Source organism: Phascolarctos cinereus, unplaced genomic scaffold (assembly GCF_003287225.1).
Source record: "Phascolarctos cinereus isolate Bilbo 61053 unplaced genomic scaffold, phaCin_HiC Scaffold_726;HRSCAF=1367, whole genome shotgun sequence".
Taxonomy (NCBI): Eukaryota; Metazoa; Chordata; class Mammalia; order Diprotodontia; family Phascolarctidae; genus Phascolarctos; species Phascolarctos cinereus.
Window position 1 is genome coordinate 10,097,315 of NW_027556098.1, and position 17,616 is coordinate 10,114,930.

Genomic DNA, 17,616 nt, shown 5'->3' on the forward strand with positions numbered 1-17,616 from the left:
AGAATCTGTTATGAAAGTAACGAGAGCAAAAAATTCTGTCCCATTTTTATCTTACTTGCAAAATATGTGTTTTTCAAATGATGATAGGTCCTGAGTTATAAGACTAATTACTTTTGTTCTGTACTATACTTTGCTGGGGTAGCTATTTAGCAATAATCTTTCCAAAGCTCTCATTATTAATCTCTCAGTCACTTGCTCTAATTTTTCTATTTCCATCCCTCCTGCCATACATTTTTAGAATACAGTTTTAAAAATAAATTTTAGCATTTGGGTTACATGGTAAGAAGGAATAGACAAAACACGAATGCTCACGGAATGTGTATTTTAAAACTATTACCCGAGAATAGATTCTACGATCTATATGGGTACATTAAATTATTTGTAGATAATACATAAATATTTTTTAAATTATAGATCTCACTCAGTGCATGGAAGATGGACCAGTCTGAAAAGTTATTGTCAGGATAGCAGTTTGAACTCCAAATCAAACCTCGCAGGTTTGGAGCTAGAAAGGACCTCAAAGGCCACTTAATCTAGCTGGTATTGAGCAGGAAACAGCACTACCAAAGGCCTGAGTTTCCTAATTCAACCTGTTGTTTGATACAAAGACCTTCGTGATGAGGAATTCATCACTTCCTACCTCCTTAGGAAGTCTTCTGACGCTGCCATCTCTCTGGTGCAGGTCTTTATCATCTCACATCTGAATTATTGTAATAAATAGACTTCTGATTAGTCTCCCTGGTCTACATCTCTCTCCACTCCAGTCTACCTTTCAATTAGCTGTCCAGCTGGTTTTTCTGAAGCGTAGATCACTATGTCACCCCACCGCCTACCTCCAATTCAGTAAATTCAGGTGGCTCCCTTTTACCTCCAAGATCAAATATAAAATCCTTTATTCGGCATTCATAGCCCTTCATATCCTGTTTCCTTCCTGCCTTTCTACTTTTTTTATATTTACCCCCTCCCCATACTATGTGATCCAGTGACACTGACCTCCTTGCTTTTCCTTGCACAAGACACTCCATCTCTTGACTCTGCATTTTCACAGGCCATGGGTGGGAATCTCCCCCTTTTAATCTCTATCTCCTGACTTCACTAGCTTTCTTCAAGCCTCAGTTAAAATTCTACTTTCTATAAGAAGCCATTCATGATCTCGCTTAACAGTAGTGCCTTCCCTCTGAGTAATCTCCTATTTATCATATATGCATATATTTATACACACACATATGTGTGTGTGTGCATATATATATATGCACACACACATATATATATAAACACACATATATATACACACACATACATACACACATAGATATAGATATATATGCATATGTATCGAGAGGGATGTGTATATATATATATGTATGTGTGTGTGTGTGTGTAGTTTGCAAATTGTTGTTTTCAAGGTATCTCCTCCATTAGATTGTCTATCCCCTGATACCAGGGATTATGTTTTACCTTTCTTTATATCCCTAGCACTTAGCATAGTGCCTAGCATTTAGTAGGTGCTTAATAATGTATTGACTTGTTAATTTCAGGGAATCTCTACACCTGGGAGTTCCTTATAATGGCAATTGTTTCTGTTCTGACCAGAAACCCTGAGGGTCTTCCCCTCCCAGATTTTTATTTTTGTTTTTTTGAGTAGGTAAAAGAGGCTCTTTTTTTTTTGCCTCATTTCTTACCTAGCCTTAATGATTGATAGGATGTTGTCTCCGATAAACTGAGACCAAGGCCAAGGCCAAGGCCTCCCATTGCACTGGGGCCATCTCAAGTCATCCCCATCTATATCTTGCCACTGGACTCAGATGTCTCAGCAGAAGAGAATAAGGCTGGTCACTTTGCACATTCCTCCCTCACTTAAATCCAGTTCACTTGCAAGTTAAAACATCACCCTTTAGATGTCATGGTCCTCTTCGAGAATGAAGGGTGAACAACAACCACATCACAAGTCTAGTCCCTCTCCATGTTTTTTGTTGTTGTTCAGTCGTTTCAGTCCTGTCCAACTGTTGATGACCCCATTTGAGATTTTCTTGGCAAAGATACTGGAGTGGTTTGCCATTTCCTTCTCTAACTCATTTGACAGATGAGGAAACTGAGGCAAATAAGGTTAAGTGAAAGGGTCACATAGTCTGAGACCAGATTTGAACTCAGATCTTCCTGACTCTAGGTCCAGCATTCTATCCACTGCACCATGTAACTGCTATCCATGTTTATCTCATCATGTACCCATGAATGGAGCTGATTCTTTTTCAAATTCAAGTATATAGTTTTACAATTTTCCCTGTTAAATGTTTCTTTATTATATTCAATCTATTAGTCCATCCTGTTAGTTATTTTGGGCCCTCAATTCTGTTGTCTAGCATATTAACTATCTCTTCTAGCCTTCTGACATCCAAGAATTTGATAAACATGACATTTTAGTTTTCATAGAAATTATTGATAAAAACCTGAGTAGAACAAAGCCAAGGAAAGATCCCCTCACAAAACATCCTCAATATGTCTTAATCATTACTCTTTAGGTGGTTCAGTTATTTGACCAGCTAAGGATACACCAAATTATTTGTTTGTGGAGCATACATCTTTCCTTTGTGTATAAAAAGATTATATAAGAGATTTCAATCAAACACCTTGAGAGAATCCAGCCATGCACATGTATTTCTTTATACATTTTTTGTTGTCTGACTCTTCGTGATCCCATTTGGGGTTATCTTGACAAAGATGCTGGAGTTGTTTGCCATTTCCTTCTCCAGCTCATTTTAGAGATGAGGAGACTGAAGCAAACAGGGCTAAGCTAGTTAAGTGTCCTACAGCGGGGTTTGAACTCAGGAAGATGAGTCTTCCTGACTCTAGGCCTGTCTTCTATACATTGAGCCACCTAGCTGCCCTATAGTCTATCAGATCACTCCTAATGTATTACCTCTTTTGAATGATTTCAGTTGAACAAATAAGTAAGAATAAAATTAGTAACAATGGAATTCAAAAGCACCTTACTTTTTTAAAAAAAAACTATACATTTAAACCTCTTCTTTTATGCCAAAATTTCAGAATTAAACACTCCCTGAAAAAAAAGATATTTTAGTAACTTAAGAAAACTGAAAGTTCCATTGACATTAGTCATTTAGGATTAATTCAGTGAGAAAATGGTGCTCAAACTTTATTTATATTTGTTTTCATGTGTGCATTCATATTCATTCTTATTTTTATCTTTTGAACATATTTTTCACAATAAATGTCACACATATGAACTTACCAAATCAGCACCCCAAAAAGCAAACACCACCTAATCCATTATTGCTCAACCACAGTGCCATCTTGTTGAACTCTGAAAAAGTTTGTTTTAAACAATCTTTTACATCCATATTCTAAAATGTTTGACATCTTAAAAGCCAAAATTTACTTTGGGCAATGGGGATTGTGCCAGAATTGTAGCCACAGATTAGGAACCTAAAGAATTATTTTAGTGGAATAACATCTGCATTACTCTATGATTTTTTGCCCAGCTGTATAAAGAATTCAAAGTTATTACAACAAAAGAGGTTTGTTTATAAATCCTGGCCAATTTTTAGCTGAAGTTGCCTTTATCCTTTCAGCGTTTTTGAATCTCAGTATTTGGAAAAATATGTGGTATCATTGTGATGTAAACACCTAAAATTAAATGCTAATGTCTGTGAAAACCATGTAAAAGCGAGTTACAGCATTGCAATTCAATTTTCCTCTTTTGGGGGAAAACAGGTTTATTACTGTAAAAAAATATTTTTAAGGAAAACTATAAAATGCCTTGTTTTGTTTTGTATATCCAGTTAGATGAATATTTATTAAGTTCTTACTGTGTGATATGTTGTGCAAGTTCCTCAGGACACAAACTTGAAAAATGACACAGTCCTTGACCTCAAGAAGCTTATAGTCTACTAGGAAGTGGATATAACATATACAGAGAAAGGTTTAATACAGAACTGGTTTTGATGAGGACAAAGGAATCATCCAAATAAAGTCTTCTAGGATAATTTGATTATAAAGCAAACATTTTGAGTCAGAGAAGAATAGCAATACCTTGCCTAAGTTTTGAAAGAACTAGAAGATTCTGAAAAGTGTTGGAGATGAAAAGTGGCTGCACTGTAGGCATGGATGACTTCCTTTACAAAAGCATAAAAGCAGGATCTAGCTACTCCAAATTGGGGAAGAGCTAGCACTCCAGTTTGACTGGGATAGAGTGCCTGAAGTAGAATAATATGAAACAAACTTAGGAAAGTAGGTGGTAGCCAAATTGTAAAGATCTTTAAACACTGGACAAAAGAATTTCTATTCCATCTTATAGGCAAAGGGAAGCTAAAACACTTTGGAACTGTGTAATGGCCTGGTAATATCTGTGCATTAGGAAGATTGTTTTGACAACTATGGGAGGGAAATGGGTATAGAGCAGAAAGAGAGCATGCAATGAGGTGATAGCTATTAAAATAAATCCATGAAGAGATAGACTTAATCAAGGTTAATGATGTGAATAAAGGAGAGGAGATGATTATGAAGGGTAGGGTGGAGGTTGAATTAACAGAATTTGGCAACTGTTGAATATGTGGGGAAGAGCAAGACGTAAGAGATCTTTTGTTGTTTTTATTGTTCAGTTCCATCTGCTTCTTTGTGACCCTATTTGGGGTTTTCGACGCAAAGACACTGGGATGGTTTACCATTCCCTTCTCCAGCTTACTTTATAGATGAGGAAATTGAAGAAAACAGTATGAAGGAACTAGCCCAGGGTCCCACAGCTAGAAAGTGTCTGAGACTGTATTTAAATTCAGGAAGAAGAGTCTTCCTAATTATAGGCCAGGTACTCCATCCATTGTGCCACCTAATTGCCCACATAGATATCTAGTTGATTGTTAAATTTTCAGTGTGAGCATTTACACCTTGGAAATCAGCAAATGTTACAAATTAGTTTTGATTTTCTAGTTTTGTTGATTGTTAGGTTTTGGAGAAAAATGTTAATAATACTGATTAAACTTAGAACTGTGTCATGCACAATTTCCCCCCCAGGATCCAGTGTTAAACATTTAATAGCATATACTAGCATGAGTGTCACTGCAAGGTTGTGTTGCCATTATCAAGAGTGTTTTATACGAACATTTTTGGGATAATTAGTTGAAATAAGTATGCACTGGTGTGGAGTGTGTTAAGAATATAACCAGATGATCATATACTACTTTTAACTTTCAACTACTGTAGCATTTGTCATATTTTACTCTGTGTTGTTGTTATTTCAATAAGTGTCCAATCTCACTCACTGAGAATCCTAAACTCCGATAATCCCAGGGTGCCACTAATCACGTACAGGACCTGGGGCACATCCCTTCCCCCTTTCAAGGACATAGTTTCTTTATCTGTCTTTAGGGTTCCTTCTGGTTCTAACATAGTATAATGTATGATTCACTGCATTTCTGTGCCTTCTTCACCTTTGTCTCTTCCTCAAAACCTAACACAATAGTACAGAGTACAATACCTTATACACAATCACATCATCAATGTTCTTTGAATTGAATTGTTTGAAAGTGTCACTTAGCCCCTCTGGATCTTGGTTCCCTACATGTAAATTGCTCCTTGAGCTCTGAAGTCCCTTCTAGCTCTGAATCTAGCATTGTACAAATTAGTATCTCAGGATAGAAACTGATCCTTTTTATTAAGTATGTCGTTAGGAATAGGAAGTTCTTGTTCTGCTTCTCAAGATCATCTAAAATAAATATTAATGAGTAGAATGTGCTGAGGACCTAGTTGGCTAAGCACCTTTCTTTTCCTTATTAAAAAAATACTCATTCATATGAATTGCAATAGAACTGTGGTCTTCCTTTCTTTTCATTCTTTTTCTCTTTTCTCTTTCTTTTTTCTTCTTTCTTTTTTCCACCCTCCCTGTCTTTCCTTCTTTCTTTCCTTCCTTTTTTTCCCCTTCTGCCCTTCTTTCCTTTTTCTTCCTTTCTCCTTTCTTCTTTCCTCCTATCCTTCCTCCCTTCCTTTATTCCTTCTTTTGTTTCTTCCTCTCATCTTTCCTTTTTCCTTTCCTTCTTTCCTTCCTCTGTTCTTTCATTTTTTTCTTTTCTTTCTTCTTTCCTTTTTTCCTTCCTTCCACCCTTTCTTTCTTCCTCTCTGTCTTTCCACCCTTCTTTCCTTCTTTCTTTTCTTCCTTCCTTCCTCCCTTCTTTCCTTTCTCTAGCAACAGTCCCGTTATACAGAGGGTGTTAAAGATTAGGCTGAGCAGATCATGGCAATAGTAACCAATCCTTGAATGATTAAGGTTCCTCAACCTGAGCACAGGTATTCCCATAAGGTTGGGCTGTGCAAAGGGAAATCAGAATGTGCTAAACTTAGCAACTTCTCGTTCTCTTTCTCTAGGCATCGGTGTATTGAAGCTAGGAAACATATCAAGGGGATAAACTCAGCCTTAATGGGTTAAAAACATCATAATCCCCCTGGCGCAATCTCCAAGGGGAGGCAGTAGAGTACAATGGAAAGAGTTCTAGACTTAGAATCAGAGAACCTGTGTTCAGATACTATCTCTGATACTTGTTACCTGGTTTACCACAGGCAAGTCAATTCATCCCTCTAGATGTCAGTTTCATCACTGTAAAAATGAGAGGATTGTACTAGATGAGAACCTGGAGAGTTGGATCTAACATCCTATCTAGCTCTCAGTATGTAATCAGATGATAATGGAAGAGCACGTATAATGCCACATAGTACAGACAAGCCTATGTAGGGATTGACTACTATATCCTTCGCTTGATTTCTACCTGGCCCACAACTGACCTGCCTGACCAATGAAACACCAACTTGGTTTCTATGGCTTAATTTTCTCAATAATCTGGCTAATTATACTCTCTGGTGGAAGGACTGGGGAGAATCCTGCTATCCCCTATACATGGCCTGGTATCAAATGAGCATTCGAGAAAGCCAGAAATGTATTTCAGCAAATGACATATCCAGTCCTCGTCAGTTTTTCATTCTACCGCTGAAACCCTCTTCTATGGCAAATGGTCTCAGTGACAACCTGTCGTATGGATTTCCCTTTAATATGCTCTCGATGAAGAATTCAAAGTAAATATCAGTTCAACAAGTACTCATTGGATACTTACTAAGTGCAAAGCACTAGCAAATTACACAGTAGGATGAAACAATTTCCATATTAAGATCCTGTCTCCTAATGATCAACCTCCTATCAAAGGATTGATTGGTTTGGTGGATGAAGGCTTATATTGTTGTTTGTTACCCTACATCAAAGAAAAGTTTTGCCCTGCTCATGTTTTTTTTCTTTTTGTTTGTTTGATTTAAACTCAAGCCTGTTCTTTCATGTTCTGAAATGATGTTATCAGCCACAGGAAAACTTTGAAAAAACAGCTATCCTTCTCTATAAATAAGTCAACGGATAAAGAATGAAGCCTCTTCCTGCCTTCACTTTTAATTTCTTAATATTGTCCACTTATGCATACAAATACAGCCGACCCACAGGACAACGTACTTGTCATTACTTTTCTTTCTCTCAGGCCAAGTGGTCTCATGCTTCCCCCTCTAAGGAAATAAATAGGTATCTTTTTTTTCTGCTGTTTGCTAAGAAAGGAGAACTGTTAACACTGTTTGCTTTTGTAAAGGGTAACTTCTTTATAATCTAAATTTCAGAACATTCAGCTTACTGAAATATCCAAATAACATAGGTTAGTTTTGTATTTTAGTTCACATAAAAATTCCAGTGGAATGTCTCATAATTGCAATAATAAAACAATGTACGAAATTCTAAATGTAAAAATAGGTAAATTAGATTGTTTGCTTAACAGTGAAGCTCACAACAGGGTTCCATTGAATAATAATCTCCTGCTATGTAAAGTATTTTTTATTTTTCAAAAATCACTTCCTCTAGTCTTTAAGGGATGCCTCCTAAAAAGCTTAATTTCCAAATTTTTTTAGTTAATTTGCCAGATTTCAAAATACATTCTAAAGTGACTCATTGACATTTGTGATACATAAAGAGATCCACTAACCTCTGCTTAATTAGGCAGAACCCTATTAGATGTTTCCTCATTAAAAATGAGAGAAATTTACAGTGCAAGCCACCAGATAAACAGAATCATTATGAATCATATAAGTATGGAAGACTTGCATAGATATAATGCTCACATTGATATTTAAACTGCAAATCAAATCCCACACAATTGATGTCGTGGGGTCTTGAAAGAATGAAACACATTTATCAACTTGCTATTTGGATAGGTTTGCCAAATGCAATTTATTTTCAATAGGAGTTTTCAATGCATGAACAGTTGTCAAATTTCCAGAGAGCTCTGCTAAGAGCTTTACTTTCCATTTTCCCTTTTTAGTCATTAGAGAGACTTCAAAGATCTCAAGGTCATCTTTTGACATCTGCTGTTTATAACACCACAGTATTTGAGAAAACAGAAATTGAGTGGCAGAGCTATCACTGGCAACTTTTGTGCCCAGAGAAATGATACAAAATTGCCCTCAGTGAAACTGGGAAAGATTCCCAGAGGAGAAATGGAAAGAAGTGTCCCATCTGGTAGCTTCCTATTTTAAGTGATTTTTTTTTTTAAAGTTGGGTCACTCTAGCCCATGGTGGAAATGCTTTGGTCACTCTTGGACCTAGCCATGATACCCAACCCCAGTATGGAAGTTTTAACTTTGTGTTTTTCTGATCTGGGCCAGTTTGGGGTTCTTCAGGCATAAAAGATGCCAATGTCATCCACGGCATCCCGGGCCATCACCAGTTGTCCTGACTTTTGTCTTGCCACTGGGTTTCAGTGACTTTGGAAAAGAGAGTGAGGTTCCACGGGCAGCCTTATAGTCCTGCCCCAGAGGCTCACCATATTAGTCCTGGTTTTAGCATGGATACCCCATTGGATTAGCCCTGCTACATCGCAGTCCCCTTGACTCAAGAGATCCACCAGCCTCAGCCTTCACTAGTAGTGGAGATTACTGACCTGTGCTACCCTTAATCAGCCTTCACATATTAATAATTTTTTTTTTTAGGCAATTGAGATTAAGTGACTTGCCCAGGGTCACACAAGTAGCAAGTGTTAAGTGTTTGGTCTGAGACTGGATTTGAACTCAGGTCCTCTTCACTTCAGGGCCGGTGCTCTATCTACTGCACCAACTTTCTGCCCCCACATATTATTTTTGATAAGCGAGTTGTAAGGCAATGTAATATAGTAACTAATGAGTTTATCCTGGAATAAGAAACCCTCTTTAGATAGTATATTGTTGCTGATCTGTAGTGGTAAAGAAGTTTCCACTTAAGGAATTCTTACATGAGGTACTCATAAGACCAAGAATTTCACCACCATCACTATCCCCCAAAAAGTATCCCAAGAAGATTTCATTTGTTGTGCCGTCATTTCAATTATGTCTGAGCCTTGGTGACCTCATGTGGGGTTTTCGTGGAAAATATACTGGAGTGGTTTGCCATTTCCTTCTTCTGCTCACTTTGCAAATGTGAAACTGGGTCAAACAGGGTCAGGTGACTTGCCCAGGGTCATACAACCAACAAGTGTATGAGGACAGTTTTGAGCTCAGGAAGATGAGTCTTCCTGATTCCAAGCCCAGTACTCTATCCACTACCTGATAGTCCATAATTAAGAGCTAAAATTGCCTCTGTATTTCTGAAGGACTTTTATTGCTGTCAGCACTCTCTAAATTTCAGTGTTTGGGACCAAGGCCTTGGTTTCCAGAAACATGCACTGATTTAGGGCTATGACCTCAGTGACCATAAGTGTCATCTATTCCATCCCCTTCATTTACAGATGAAGAACTGAGTTCTAGAGACATTAAGTAGTTTACCTAAGGTCATACAGATAGCAAAGGGTTGAGGTAGGATTGGAACACAAGTCCTCTGACTCCAAATTTACCATTCTTTTTATTATACCACACTGACCTATCCAGTTATAGTTCTACTGAGTATGTCAGAGAGGGTATAGGCCTGTCATTCAGTTGTTTTCAGTGGTGCCCAGCTCCTTCTAATTCATTTGAGGTTTACTTGGCAAACATTCTAGAGTGATTTTCCAGATTTCATTTTACAGATGAGGAAATTGAGGCAAACAGGGTTAAGTGTCTGAGGCCATATTTGAACTCTGAAAGAATGGACTTCCTGCCTCCAGGCCCAGTGCTCTATGCACTACTGCCCAGGGTATAGGCCAACTCTGGACAAAAATGCCCTTCTGTATTGTTTAAGGCAAAGTAGACAGGTGTGTTCTGTATTGAAAGACTCTGTGATATTTGGTTTTACATTTGTCTCTGCCTTATTCGGCGATGCTTCAATGGATCTGTGATCTAATGTCGGTGCTCTCTCTAGCCAGGCAGACCGTAACCCCTCGATGCCTTCTTATCCTGTGATATTCTCATCGTTTTCTTCCCATAATCACTCCTTGGTGTGTGTACCTAAAGGCTTTTCTCTAGATCTCTTGACATGTCCAGGGTGTCAATTGCAGTTTCACCCGCAATTTACTTTTCATTCTTGCTCAATGACTGATCAACTTCCTTTTAAAGTCACACATTTATTTGCTGTCCTGAGAAGAAGGATTTGTGTTTTTTCATTATCCGTTTTCTGGAACCAAGATTGTTCACAGCAATTAATGTGAATTTTGGCTTTTCTTGGCAGAGATATTGAAATAGTTTGCCATTTCCTTCTCCAGATCACTTTACAGATAAGGAAACTGAGACAAACAAGATTAAGTGACTTACCCAGAGTCAGACAGCTAGTAAGTGTCTGTGGTCACATTTGAACTCAGGAAGATGACTCTTGTTTACTGCAGGCTTGTCACTCTATCTGTTGAGGCACTAAATTGCCCAAATGTGAATTCAGATGCCTTTTATTCACTTTAGTTTTCTTTGCAGTAATATTTGTGTGTATATTGTTCTCTAACTTCTGTTGCCTTCATACTAGTTCATACAGATCTTTCCATGTTTTATTGAATGTGTCATACTCATTATTTCTGATAGTACAGATATATTACATTAAATTCATATGCTGGAGTTTTGTCAGTTATTCCCTCATGAACTGGCATCCACCTTGTTTCCAGCTTTATTTTAGTTTTTGTAACCATAAAAGATTCTGGTATGAATATTTTATCATATACAAGAACTTTCTGTCTTTGATTTTATTCTTCTATATGACCAGTAATATAATGTTTAGTGACCTTTCATAATTCCAAATTGTTTCCCGGAATGGTTGGACTAATTCATAGCTCCACTAGCAATATATTTTCTACTTTTTCATTGCTTATCAAACATTGAATATTTTTATTTTTTTATCATCACTGATGATTTCATGGCTATGAGGGGAAATTTCAGAATTATTTTAATTTGCATCTCATTATTAGTGATATGAAGCATTTTATATACCTATCGATCTTCTCTATTTCTTCTTCTAAAAAATGTTTTTCATGTTCTTTAATAATACATATTGTAGAATGGATCAAGATCTTATATATTTGTATCAATGCTTTATATAATTTAGATTTCATGTCTTTACCAGAAATTTTTTCTGTAATATTGATGAAATATTTTCCCCTGATTGTCACTGTCTCTTTTTATCTTAGATCCATTGATTTTCTTCAAGTCAATTTTATATAACAGAAATATGTATATGTATATATTCATATATAGATACACATATACCTTAATGATACTTTCTATCCTTTGCTTGGTTAAGAATTCTTCCCTAACTATGGATTTGACTTATCCTTGCTATTATTCTCATGTAATTTTAAAGTATGTGACATTTTCTATTTAGGTAATATATAAGCTTAATTCTTAGATATTGCTTAGATAATGGTATTCCATGATTTGTAATCACATAGCAATACCAGAAAAATGTTAATATTAAAAAAGTGTAAGCGTCATTTTGAGGGATAAAGTTAAAAGTCCTTAACAGCACTGCAGTTTTGCAACGAAGGCGTTTAACAAAAGTTTTATGATTGTTGAACTATATTGCTGTTTGTCCCAAAACATTCGTGTGTGTTTTTACTTCCATTTCTATCAAGAAAATGTTAAAAAAAAAAAGAGTAGGAAAGATGCAATCGAGTCAGTCAGTTTTTATATGGAAATCTTCCCCTACCCTCTTATTATTGTAAAGAATACAAATTTTAAAGAAATACTTGGCTAGAAGTTTGCAGCAGAATGAAACACCTTTTTTGAGAAACCAGTGCCAATACTCATAGACATTAATGATAAATGTACCCTACAATGCTTTCAAAATGCAGAAAATAAATGCAGAAACAATTAAACAGAACTTTTTCCAAGTGTAATGGCTATAGTTTTTTTAATTGTGTTTATAATTATTGGAAAATTTAATTAGATAAATTTATTGAGTTATTTCACCTCTGCATATAATGAGCTTGTTTGTAATTGTACAATTTGGAACTGTTCATCAATTGGACTTACTTTTAGGGATGAAGGTTAGCCAAGTCCTAGATAGGTAGACATTGCTGAGGTGGGAGGAAGTTGGTTATAACTCATTTAATCCAAATAGTCATGCAAAACACAATAAGACAAAAGACATTCTGAGATGTGAGAGGTTATCATATAATTACAGGAATAGCACCAAGAGAAGTGCAGACAAGGAAAAACAAATTTAAAAATAAAGTGAGAATGTAGGAGGAAGTCATCAGTTGTTTTGTTTTGTTTTACACTTGATTCTTGTTCACCACTCTAAAGGAATAGAGTTCACATGGTTCAGATGACAGAAGATTCAGTATCCCGGAAGCAGAGGAAGTAGTATTTTGTTACATTTTGCAGTTTAAGATCACTATATTTTATTGAATTCTGGAGTAAAAAATTATCATTGACCTCTAAGACATCTACTTTTACATTTCACTATCTTCCTAAGTTTTTAAATTCATGAAGTTGGCGTTCAGTTAATAATGATTTTATTCCTCTTTTTGCCTTCTTTCTCATGTCTATGTTCTAGCATCCTTTATATTCACTAAACTTCCCTCAAAAGGATGTTTTGAATAAAAAACAAGGATGTATTCCTCACTGTAGCATAACTAGGTTTGGGTACCTGGTGATATGGGACAAGTATTTAAATTCAATTAAATAAACATTAAGTATTCTCTATGAGCAGAGCATAGTGCTAGATCTGGCACTATGTTTGCTTTTTTGTACAAATAATTAAGAGTGGTCCTACCTAACATTTCCACTTATGTATCTATCTATTATTGTGGATTATACACTAGCTAGATCATAATGAAGATCATCTTTGATGCATATGAAAAGGGATCAGGCAGCCTTTCCCAAATGATAATTAATAGTAAAACATAGCTTTACAGTTTCACCGTTGATGAAATAGTACAGAGCATTTGAAATTACACTGTTTACCATTTGTTGCTCGTAAAATAAAGTCCTTTAATATAGTAGAGAAAAATTAATTCTTAAGACTTCTCTGACATGATCACTCCCATGCATCTGTTAAAATTATATGATTACTTTTAAAATGTTGCTGTAGATATATCTTTTGCTTTTTGATTATTAATATCCAATTAGGCATAAAGAAGAGAGTTGCATGCTTACCAAGATGTGTTTGACAATGTTGGGCAGCATTTCTGGCAAGGAGTACAACTGAATGTCCTCAAGGAATTCATATTGTTACATTTGAGAAATATATAAAGTAGGTAAAAAAAAATCTGAAAAGGAAATGTGTGAAGTGCTGGAGATGGGGATAGGATGGGGAGAAGGAACTAGGAAAGACTTGCTGCAGAAGGTAGGATTTTATCTGAGACTTGAAGAAAGCCGGAAAAGCCAAGATTCAGACTTAGGATCAAGTAACTAGTTAGTATCTTGTGCTTAGCTGTGTTGGTTGAAGTAACTTTAATTGATTAACATTACCATTTAATGGTGAAATAACTTACGTATCTTTTTAATTAAAGGGAAAAAAACTACTGGTAAGATTACCAATTCCTGTAAACTTTTCAGATTGATATTGTTTGACGAAAATTTTTTGAAAAATATTATTGAGATCTTGTCAGGACTTGACCACCAAGTTGACTCTGCTTTCGCATGAAGTTATTAGCAGACAAGCTACAATCAGTATAGCTACAATTGGCCATCTAGCACATGGAAAGTCATCAGTAGTAAAAGCTATTTCTAGAGTTTAAACCATCTGATTTGAAAGAACTATTAACATTAAGTTGGGGTACGCTAATGCTAAGATTTACAAACTTGATGACCCAAGTTGTTTTCGGCCAGAATGCTCCGAATCTTGTGGAAATAGCACATTTGAAATTCCTTTAGACATTCCCGGAACTTAGGGAAACTTCAAGTTAGTGAGACATGTCACTATGCTATTTTGATGGCTACCATGCTGAACAGTGCAACAATCATAGATATAGCCCTACTGTCAATACCTGGTAATGAGTGATGTCCTCAGCCTCACACTTAGGAGCACCTAGCTGCCATGGAAATTGTGAAATTGAAACACATTCTAATTCTACTGAACAAAATTGATTTGGTGAAAGACAGCAAGGCTAAGGAACAATATAAACAAATCCTTGCATTTGTAAAAGATACAGTTGCAGAGGGAGGTCCTATTCTAATTTCTGTTCAGCTGAAGTATAATACTAAAGTTGTTTCTGAATACATAGTGAGAAAATTCCAGTAACCCCAGGAGACTACCCACACTTACTGTTATTCAGTCTTTTGACATCAACAAGCCTGGTTGTGAAGTTGATGATCTTAAGGGTGGCACGATTGGTAGTCGTAGTCTCAAAAGAATATCGAAGGTGGCTTAGGAGTTGAACGTCAGGTCTGGCATTGTCTAAAGATAGTGAAGGAAAACTCATGTGTAAGCCAGTCTTTTCCACAATCATATCACTTTTTGCAGAGCATAATGATCTTCAGTATGCTGTGCCTGGATTTCTTACTGGGGTTGGAACGAAAATTGATCAAGATGTGTGATGAGCTGACAGAATGGTGGGACAGGTTCTCAGTGCAGCTGGAGTGCTGCCTGAAATCTTTACAAAATTGGACATTTCCTATTTTTCGCTTAGACAACTTTTCGGTGTATACACTGAAGGAGACAAAAAAGCAGCAAAAGTGCAAAATTTTCCAAGAATGAAGTGCTTCTGGTGAACATAGGCTTCTTGTCTACTGGAGGAAAAGTCAGTACAATAAAGGCTGATTTAGGCAAGATCATTCTCATTAATCCTGAGTGAAGGGAAATAGGGGGGAGAGTCAGAGTTGAGAAATGTTTGAATTTAACTGGCTGGGATCAGATAAGAAGAAGAGGGACAATCAAGTCAATGGTAGGTAATGACTAAAGAACTATTACTGAGTGCCTAACTTTGGCTGAGCAAGGAGATTCAGCTTAAATCTAGGGGCATATTTTCAGAATGATAATGGGGAAATAATTTCATAGCTCATTACACTTAGTGAACACTGGATGGTTTTCTCATTTCTTGTAATGAAAATTTAACCTCTGTCATTAAAATACTACTCAGTGTGTGTAATAAATATAAAAATTGACATAATTGTGGATTTGTTCTGCATTTTAACAGAAATTAGTCATTTTCATACTACATGTTTATTTTATGCATCACTGCAGGTTCAAAACTAAGATATATTTATAAGTTAAGCCATCTTCACTTAGTACATTTAACAAAACCTGTGAAAGTTTTTCTTATTTTTTGTTATTTCTTTGAATAATCCTAGCCTTCAAAAATTGTTTCAACAGTAAAATGCTTAAATAAATAAAACTTTTTGAAGACCAAGCTAAATATCTATCTATCTAAGCTATATACATGTATACATATAATATATATTAGAGTATTCATGTCAATTACTGTGTATAACTATGCAAATTTTAAAACTATTTAGTAAAGACCATTGCTAATAGGTTAATTTGGGCTGTTGTCTTCAATCCTCAAATTTGTTGAAAGTTCTGTACTTTTTGAATAGCTATATCAACCTCATCCTGAAAGCAAATTCTCTAGATATTTTACTGAATATTTTCCTTTTAAAAAGAATCTGAATATTAAGTGCTTTATTGAAATAAGCTCTAAGCCAATTATGTCTAATTTAACATTAACCAAAGCATGGATCAACAGCATCCCTGATAGTCATGCTTAATGAGGTTCAGAATGACAGTTCAGAATTGAGGCTATGTATGTGTTCAATGTGTCTTCAGCACACCATAGCAGAGGCTACATAGGGGAAGACAAGAGGCTAGATTTTTAAGCACTTGACGTCATCGTTTTCCACTACGGCTTTCTCTGAACTAAACCATATGATCGAAGAAAAACATTAACTTGTGGTTTCTAAAGAGGAATAGATTTATGTTTATTCCTTTTCATAGGCTTTTGGTAAGAGGGAAGGGTAGTGGGCTTCCCATTTGCTGGTTTACACCGTCGACTGCATACAATTGATTCTAGCTGTGCCACCCACCTGGAATTTTATGGTTTCCATGGCAATGTTGTCTGATTTTCTTACTAGAGTATTCTTCCAGTTTTCTATGCAGTGATCCTTCTACATATTTACGAAGATTCCTCCTTTCCTCTCCATGGAGGCTCACCACAAGAGGTAACTAGTTCAATACATGTTTACAGTGCAGCTGAGGAATAATTATTGTTTAGAGGTTTCTTTTTTGTTTTCTTTTTAAATTTAGCTTGCTTTGAAGGTAAAATAATGGAGGGAAGAGAAGTATCCATCAGGAAACAATCCAGATAGATTATTCTGATACAGATGGATTCACATTTCAGGTTAGAAGTATTTATGGGTACTTTAATCAGAATCTCTAAATTAGAGTAGAAAAGACCTTGAGTAGTAATTATAGAATATAATATTGTTAGTTTTATATAGAACACTGTTCTATTTTATCTTGATCTAGAATCCAGAAATGATACTGAATATATTAGTTAGTATTACAGGATAGTTAGTTTTTAGGTATGTGCTGCTTGAAGGAAATCCTTATGTATAGACACCCATATACAGGGATGGGGACTGGACCTATGATTTATTTGCTATAGATGACTCTGGGATAAGGAAACTCTGTTTGGTGATACAGATGCACATCTGAGCATTAACAGGCTACATGACTTGCCAACGTCTCATAATTAGCAGGTATCAGAAGGAGGGCTTGAACCTAGTCTTCCTGGCTCTAGGGCTAGCTCTCTAATCAATAACTAATGCTTTCTCCATAATATTGCACTTATCAATATAGATAAATGAGAGATATAAATTATGTACAAATATACATATATTTAAACTAATATTAGGAAGCAATTATTTGCTTTACATAATGTTCCCCAAAATATTATTTAAAATAATAAACTCCATTAGCCCATTTAAAATAGGATTCGGTTAATATGTGACTTTTAAGGGCATGACTGGTGTGCAAAGTAAGGGGCCTTTGCATCATTTTGTTACAGTGTAATTTTTAATTATTTCATTTCTTTGGAAGCTATACAGTTTACATGTAATAATCCAAATTCAATTATTTGACTTTCTTCCATAATGAGACTACATAAGCAGTCAAAAGCGCACATGTGTACCAAACACTCCCCAAGAGATTCTCAATAATTTATTGACATCATTTAGAAGAATGTTGGTAGTTTTCAGTATTTCATTTGGAAGAATTTT

At 35.8% G+C, this 17,616-nt stretch overlaps 1 protein-coding gene and 1 pseudogene across 3 annotated transcripts in view; both read left to right on the top strand.

Annotated features, from left to right (window-relative positions):
* Positions 1-17,616, top strand: part of ARHGAP6 (Rho GTPase activating protein 6) — a 672,203-nt gene that overhangs the window by 465,020 nt on the left and 189,567 nt on the right. The window lies entirely within an intron of this gene.
* Positions 6,902-15,855, top strand: LOC110221556 (eukaryotic translation initiation factor 2 subunit 3 pseudogene; annotated as a pseudogene).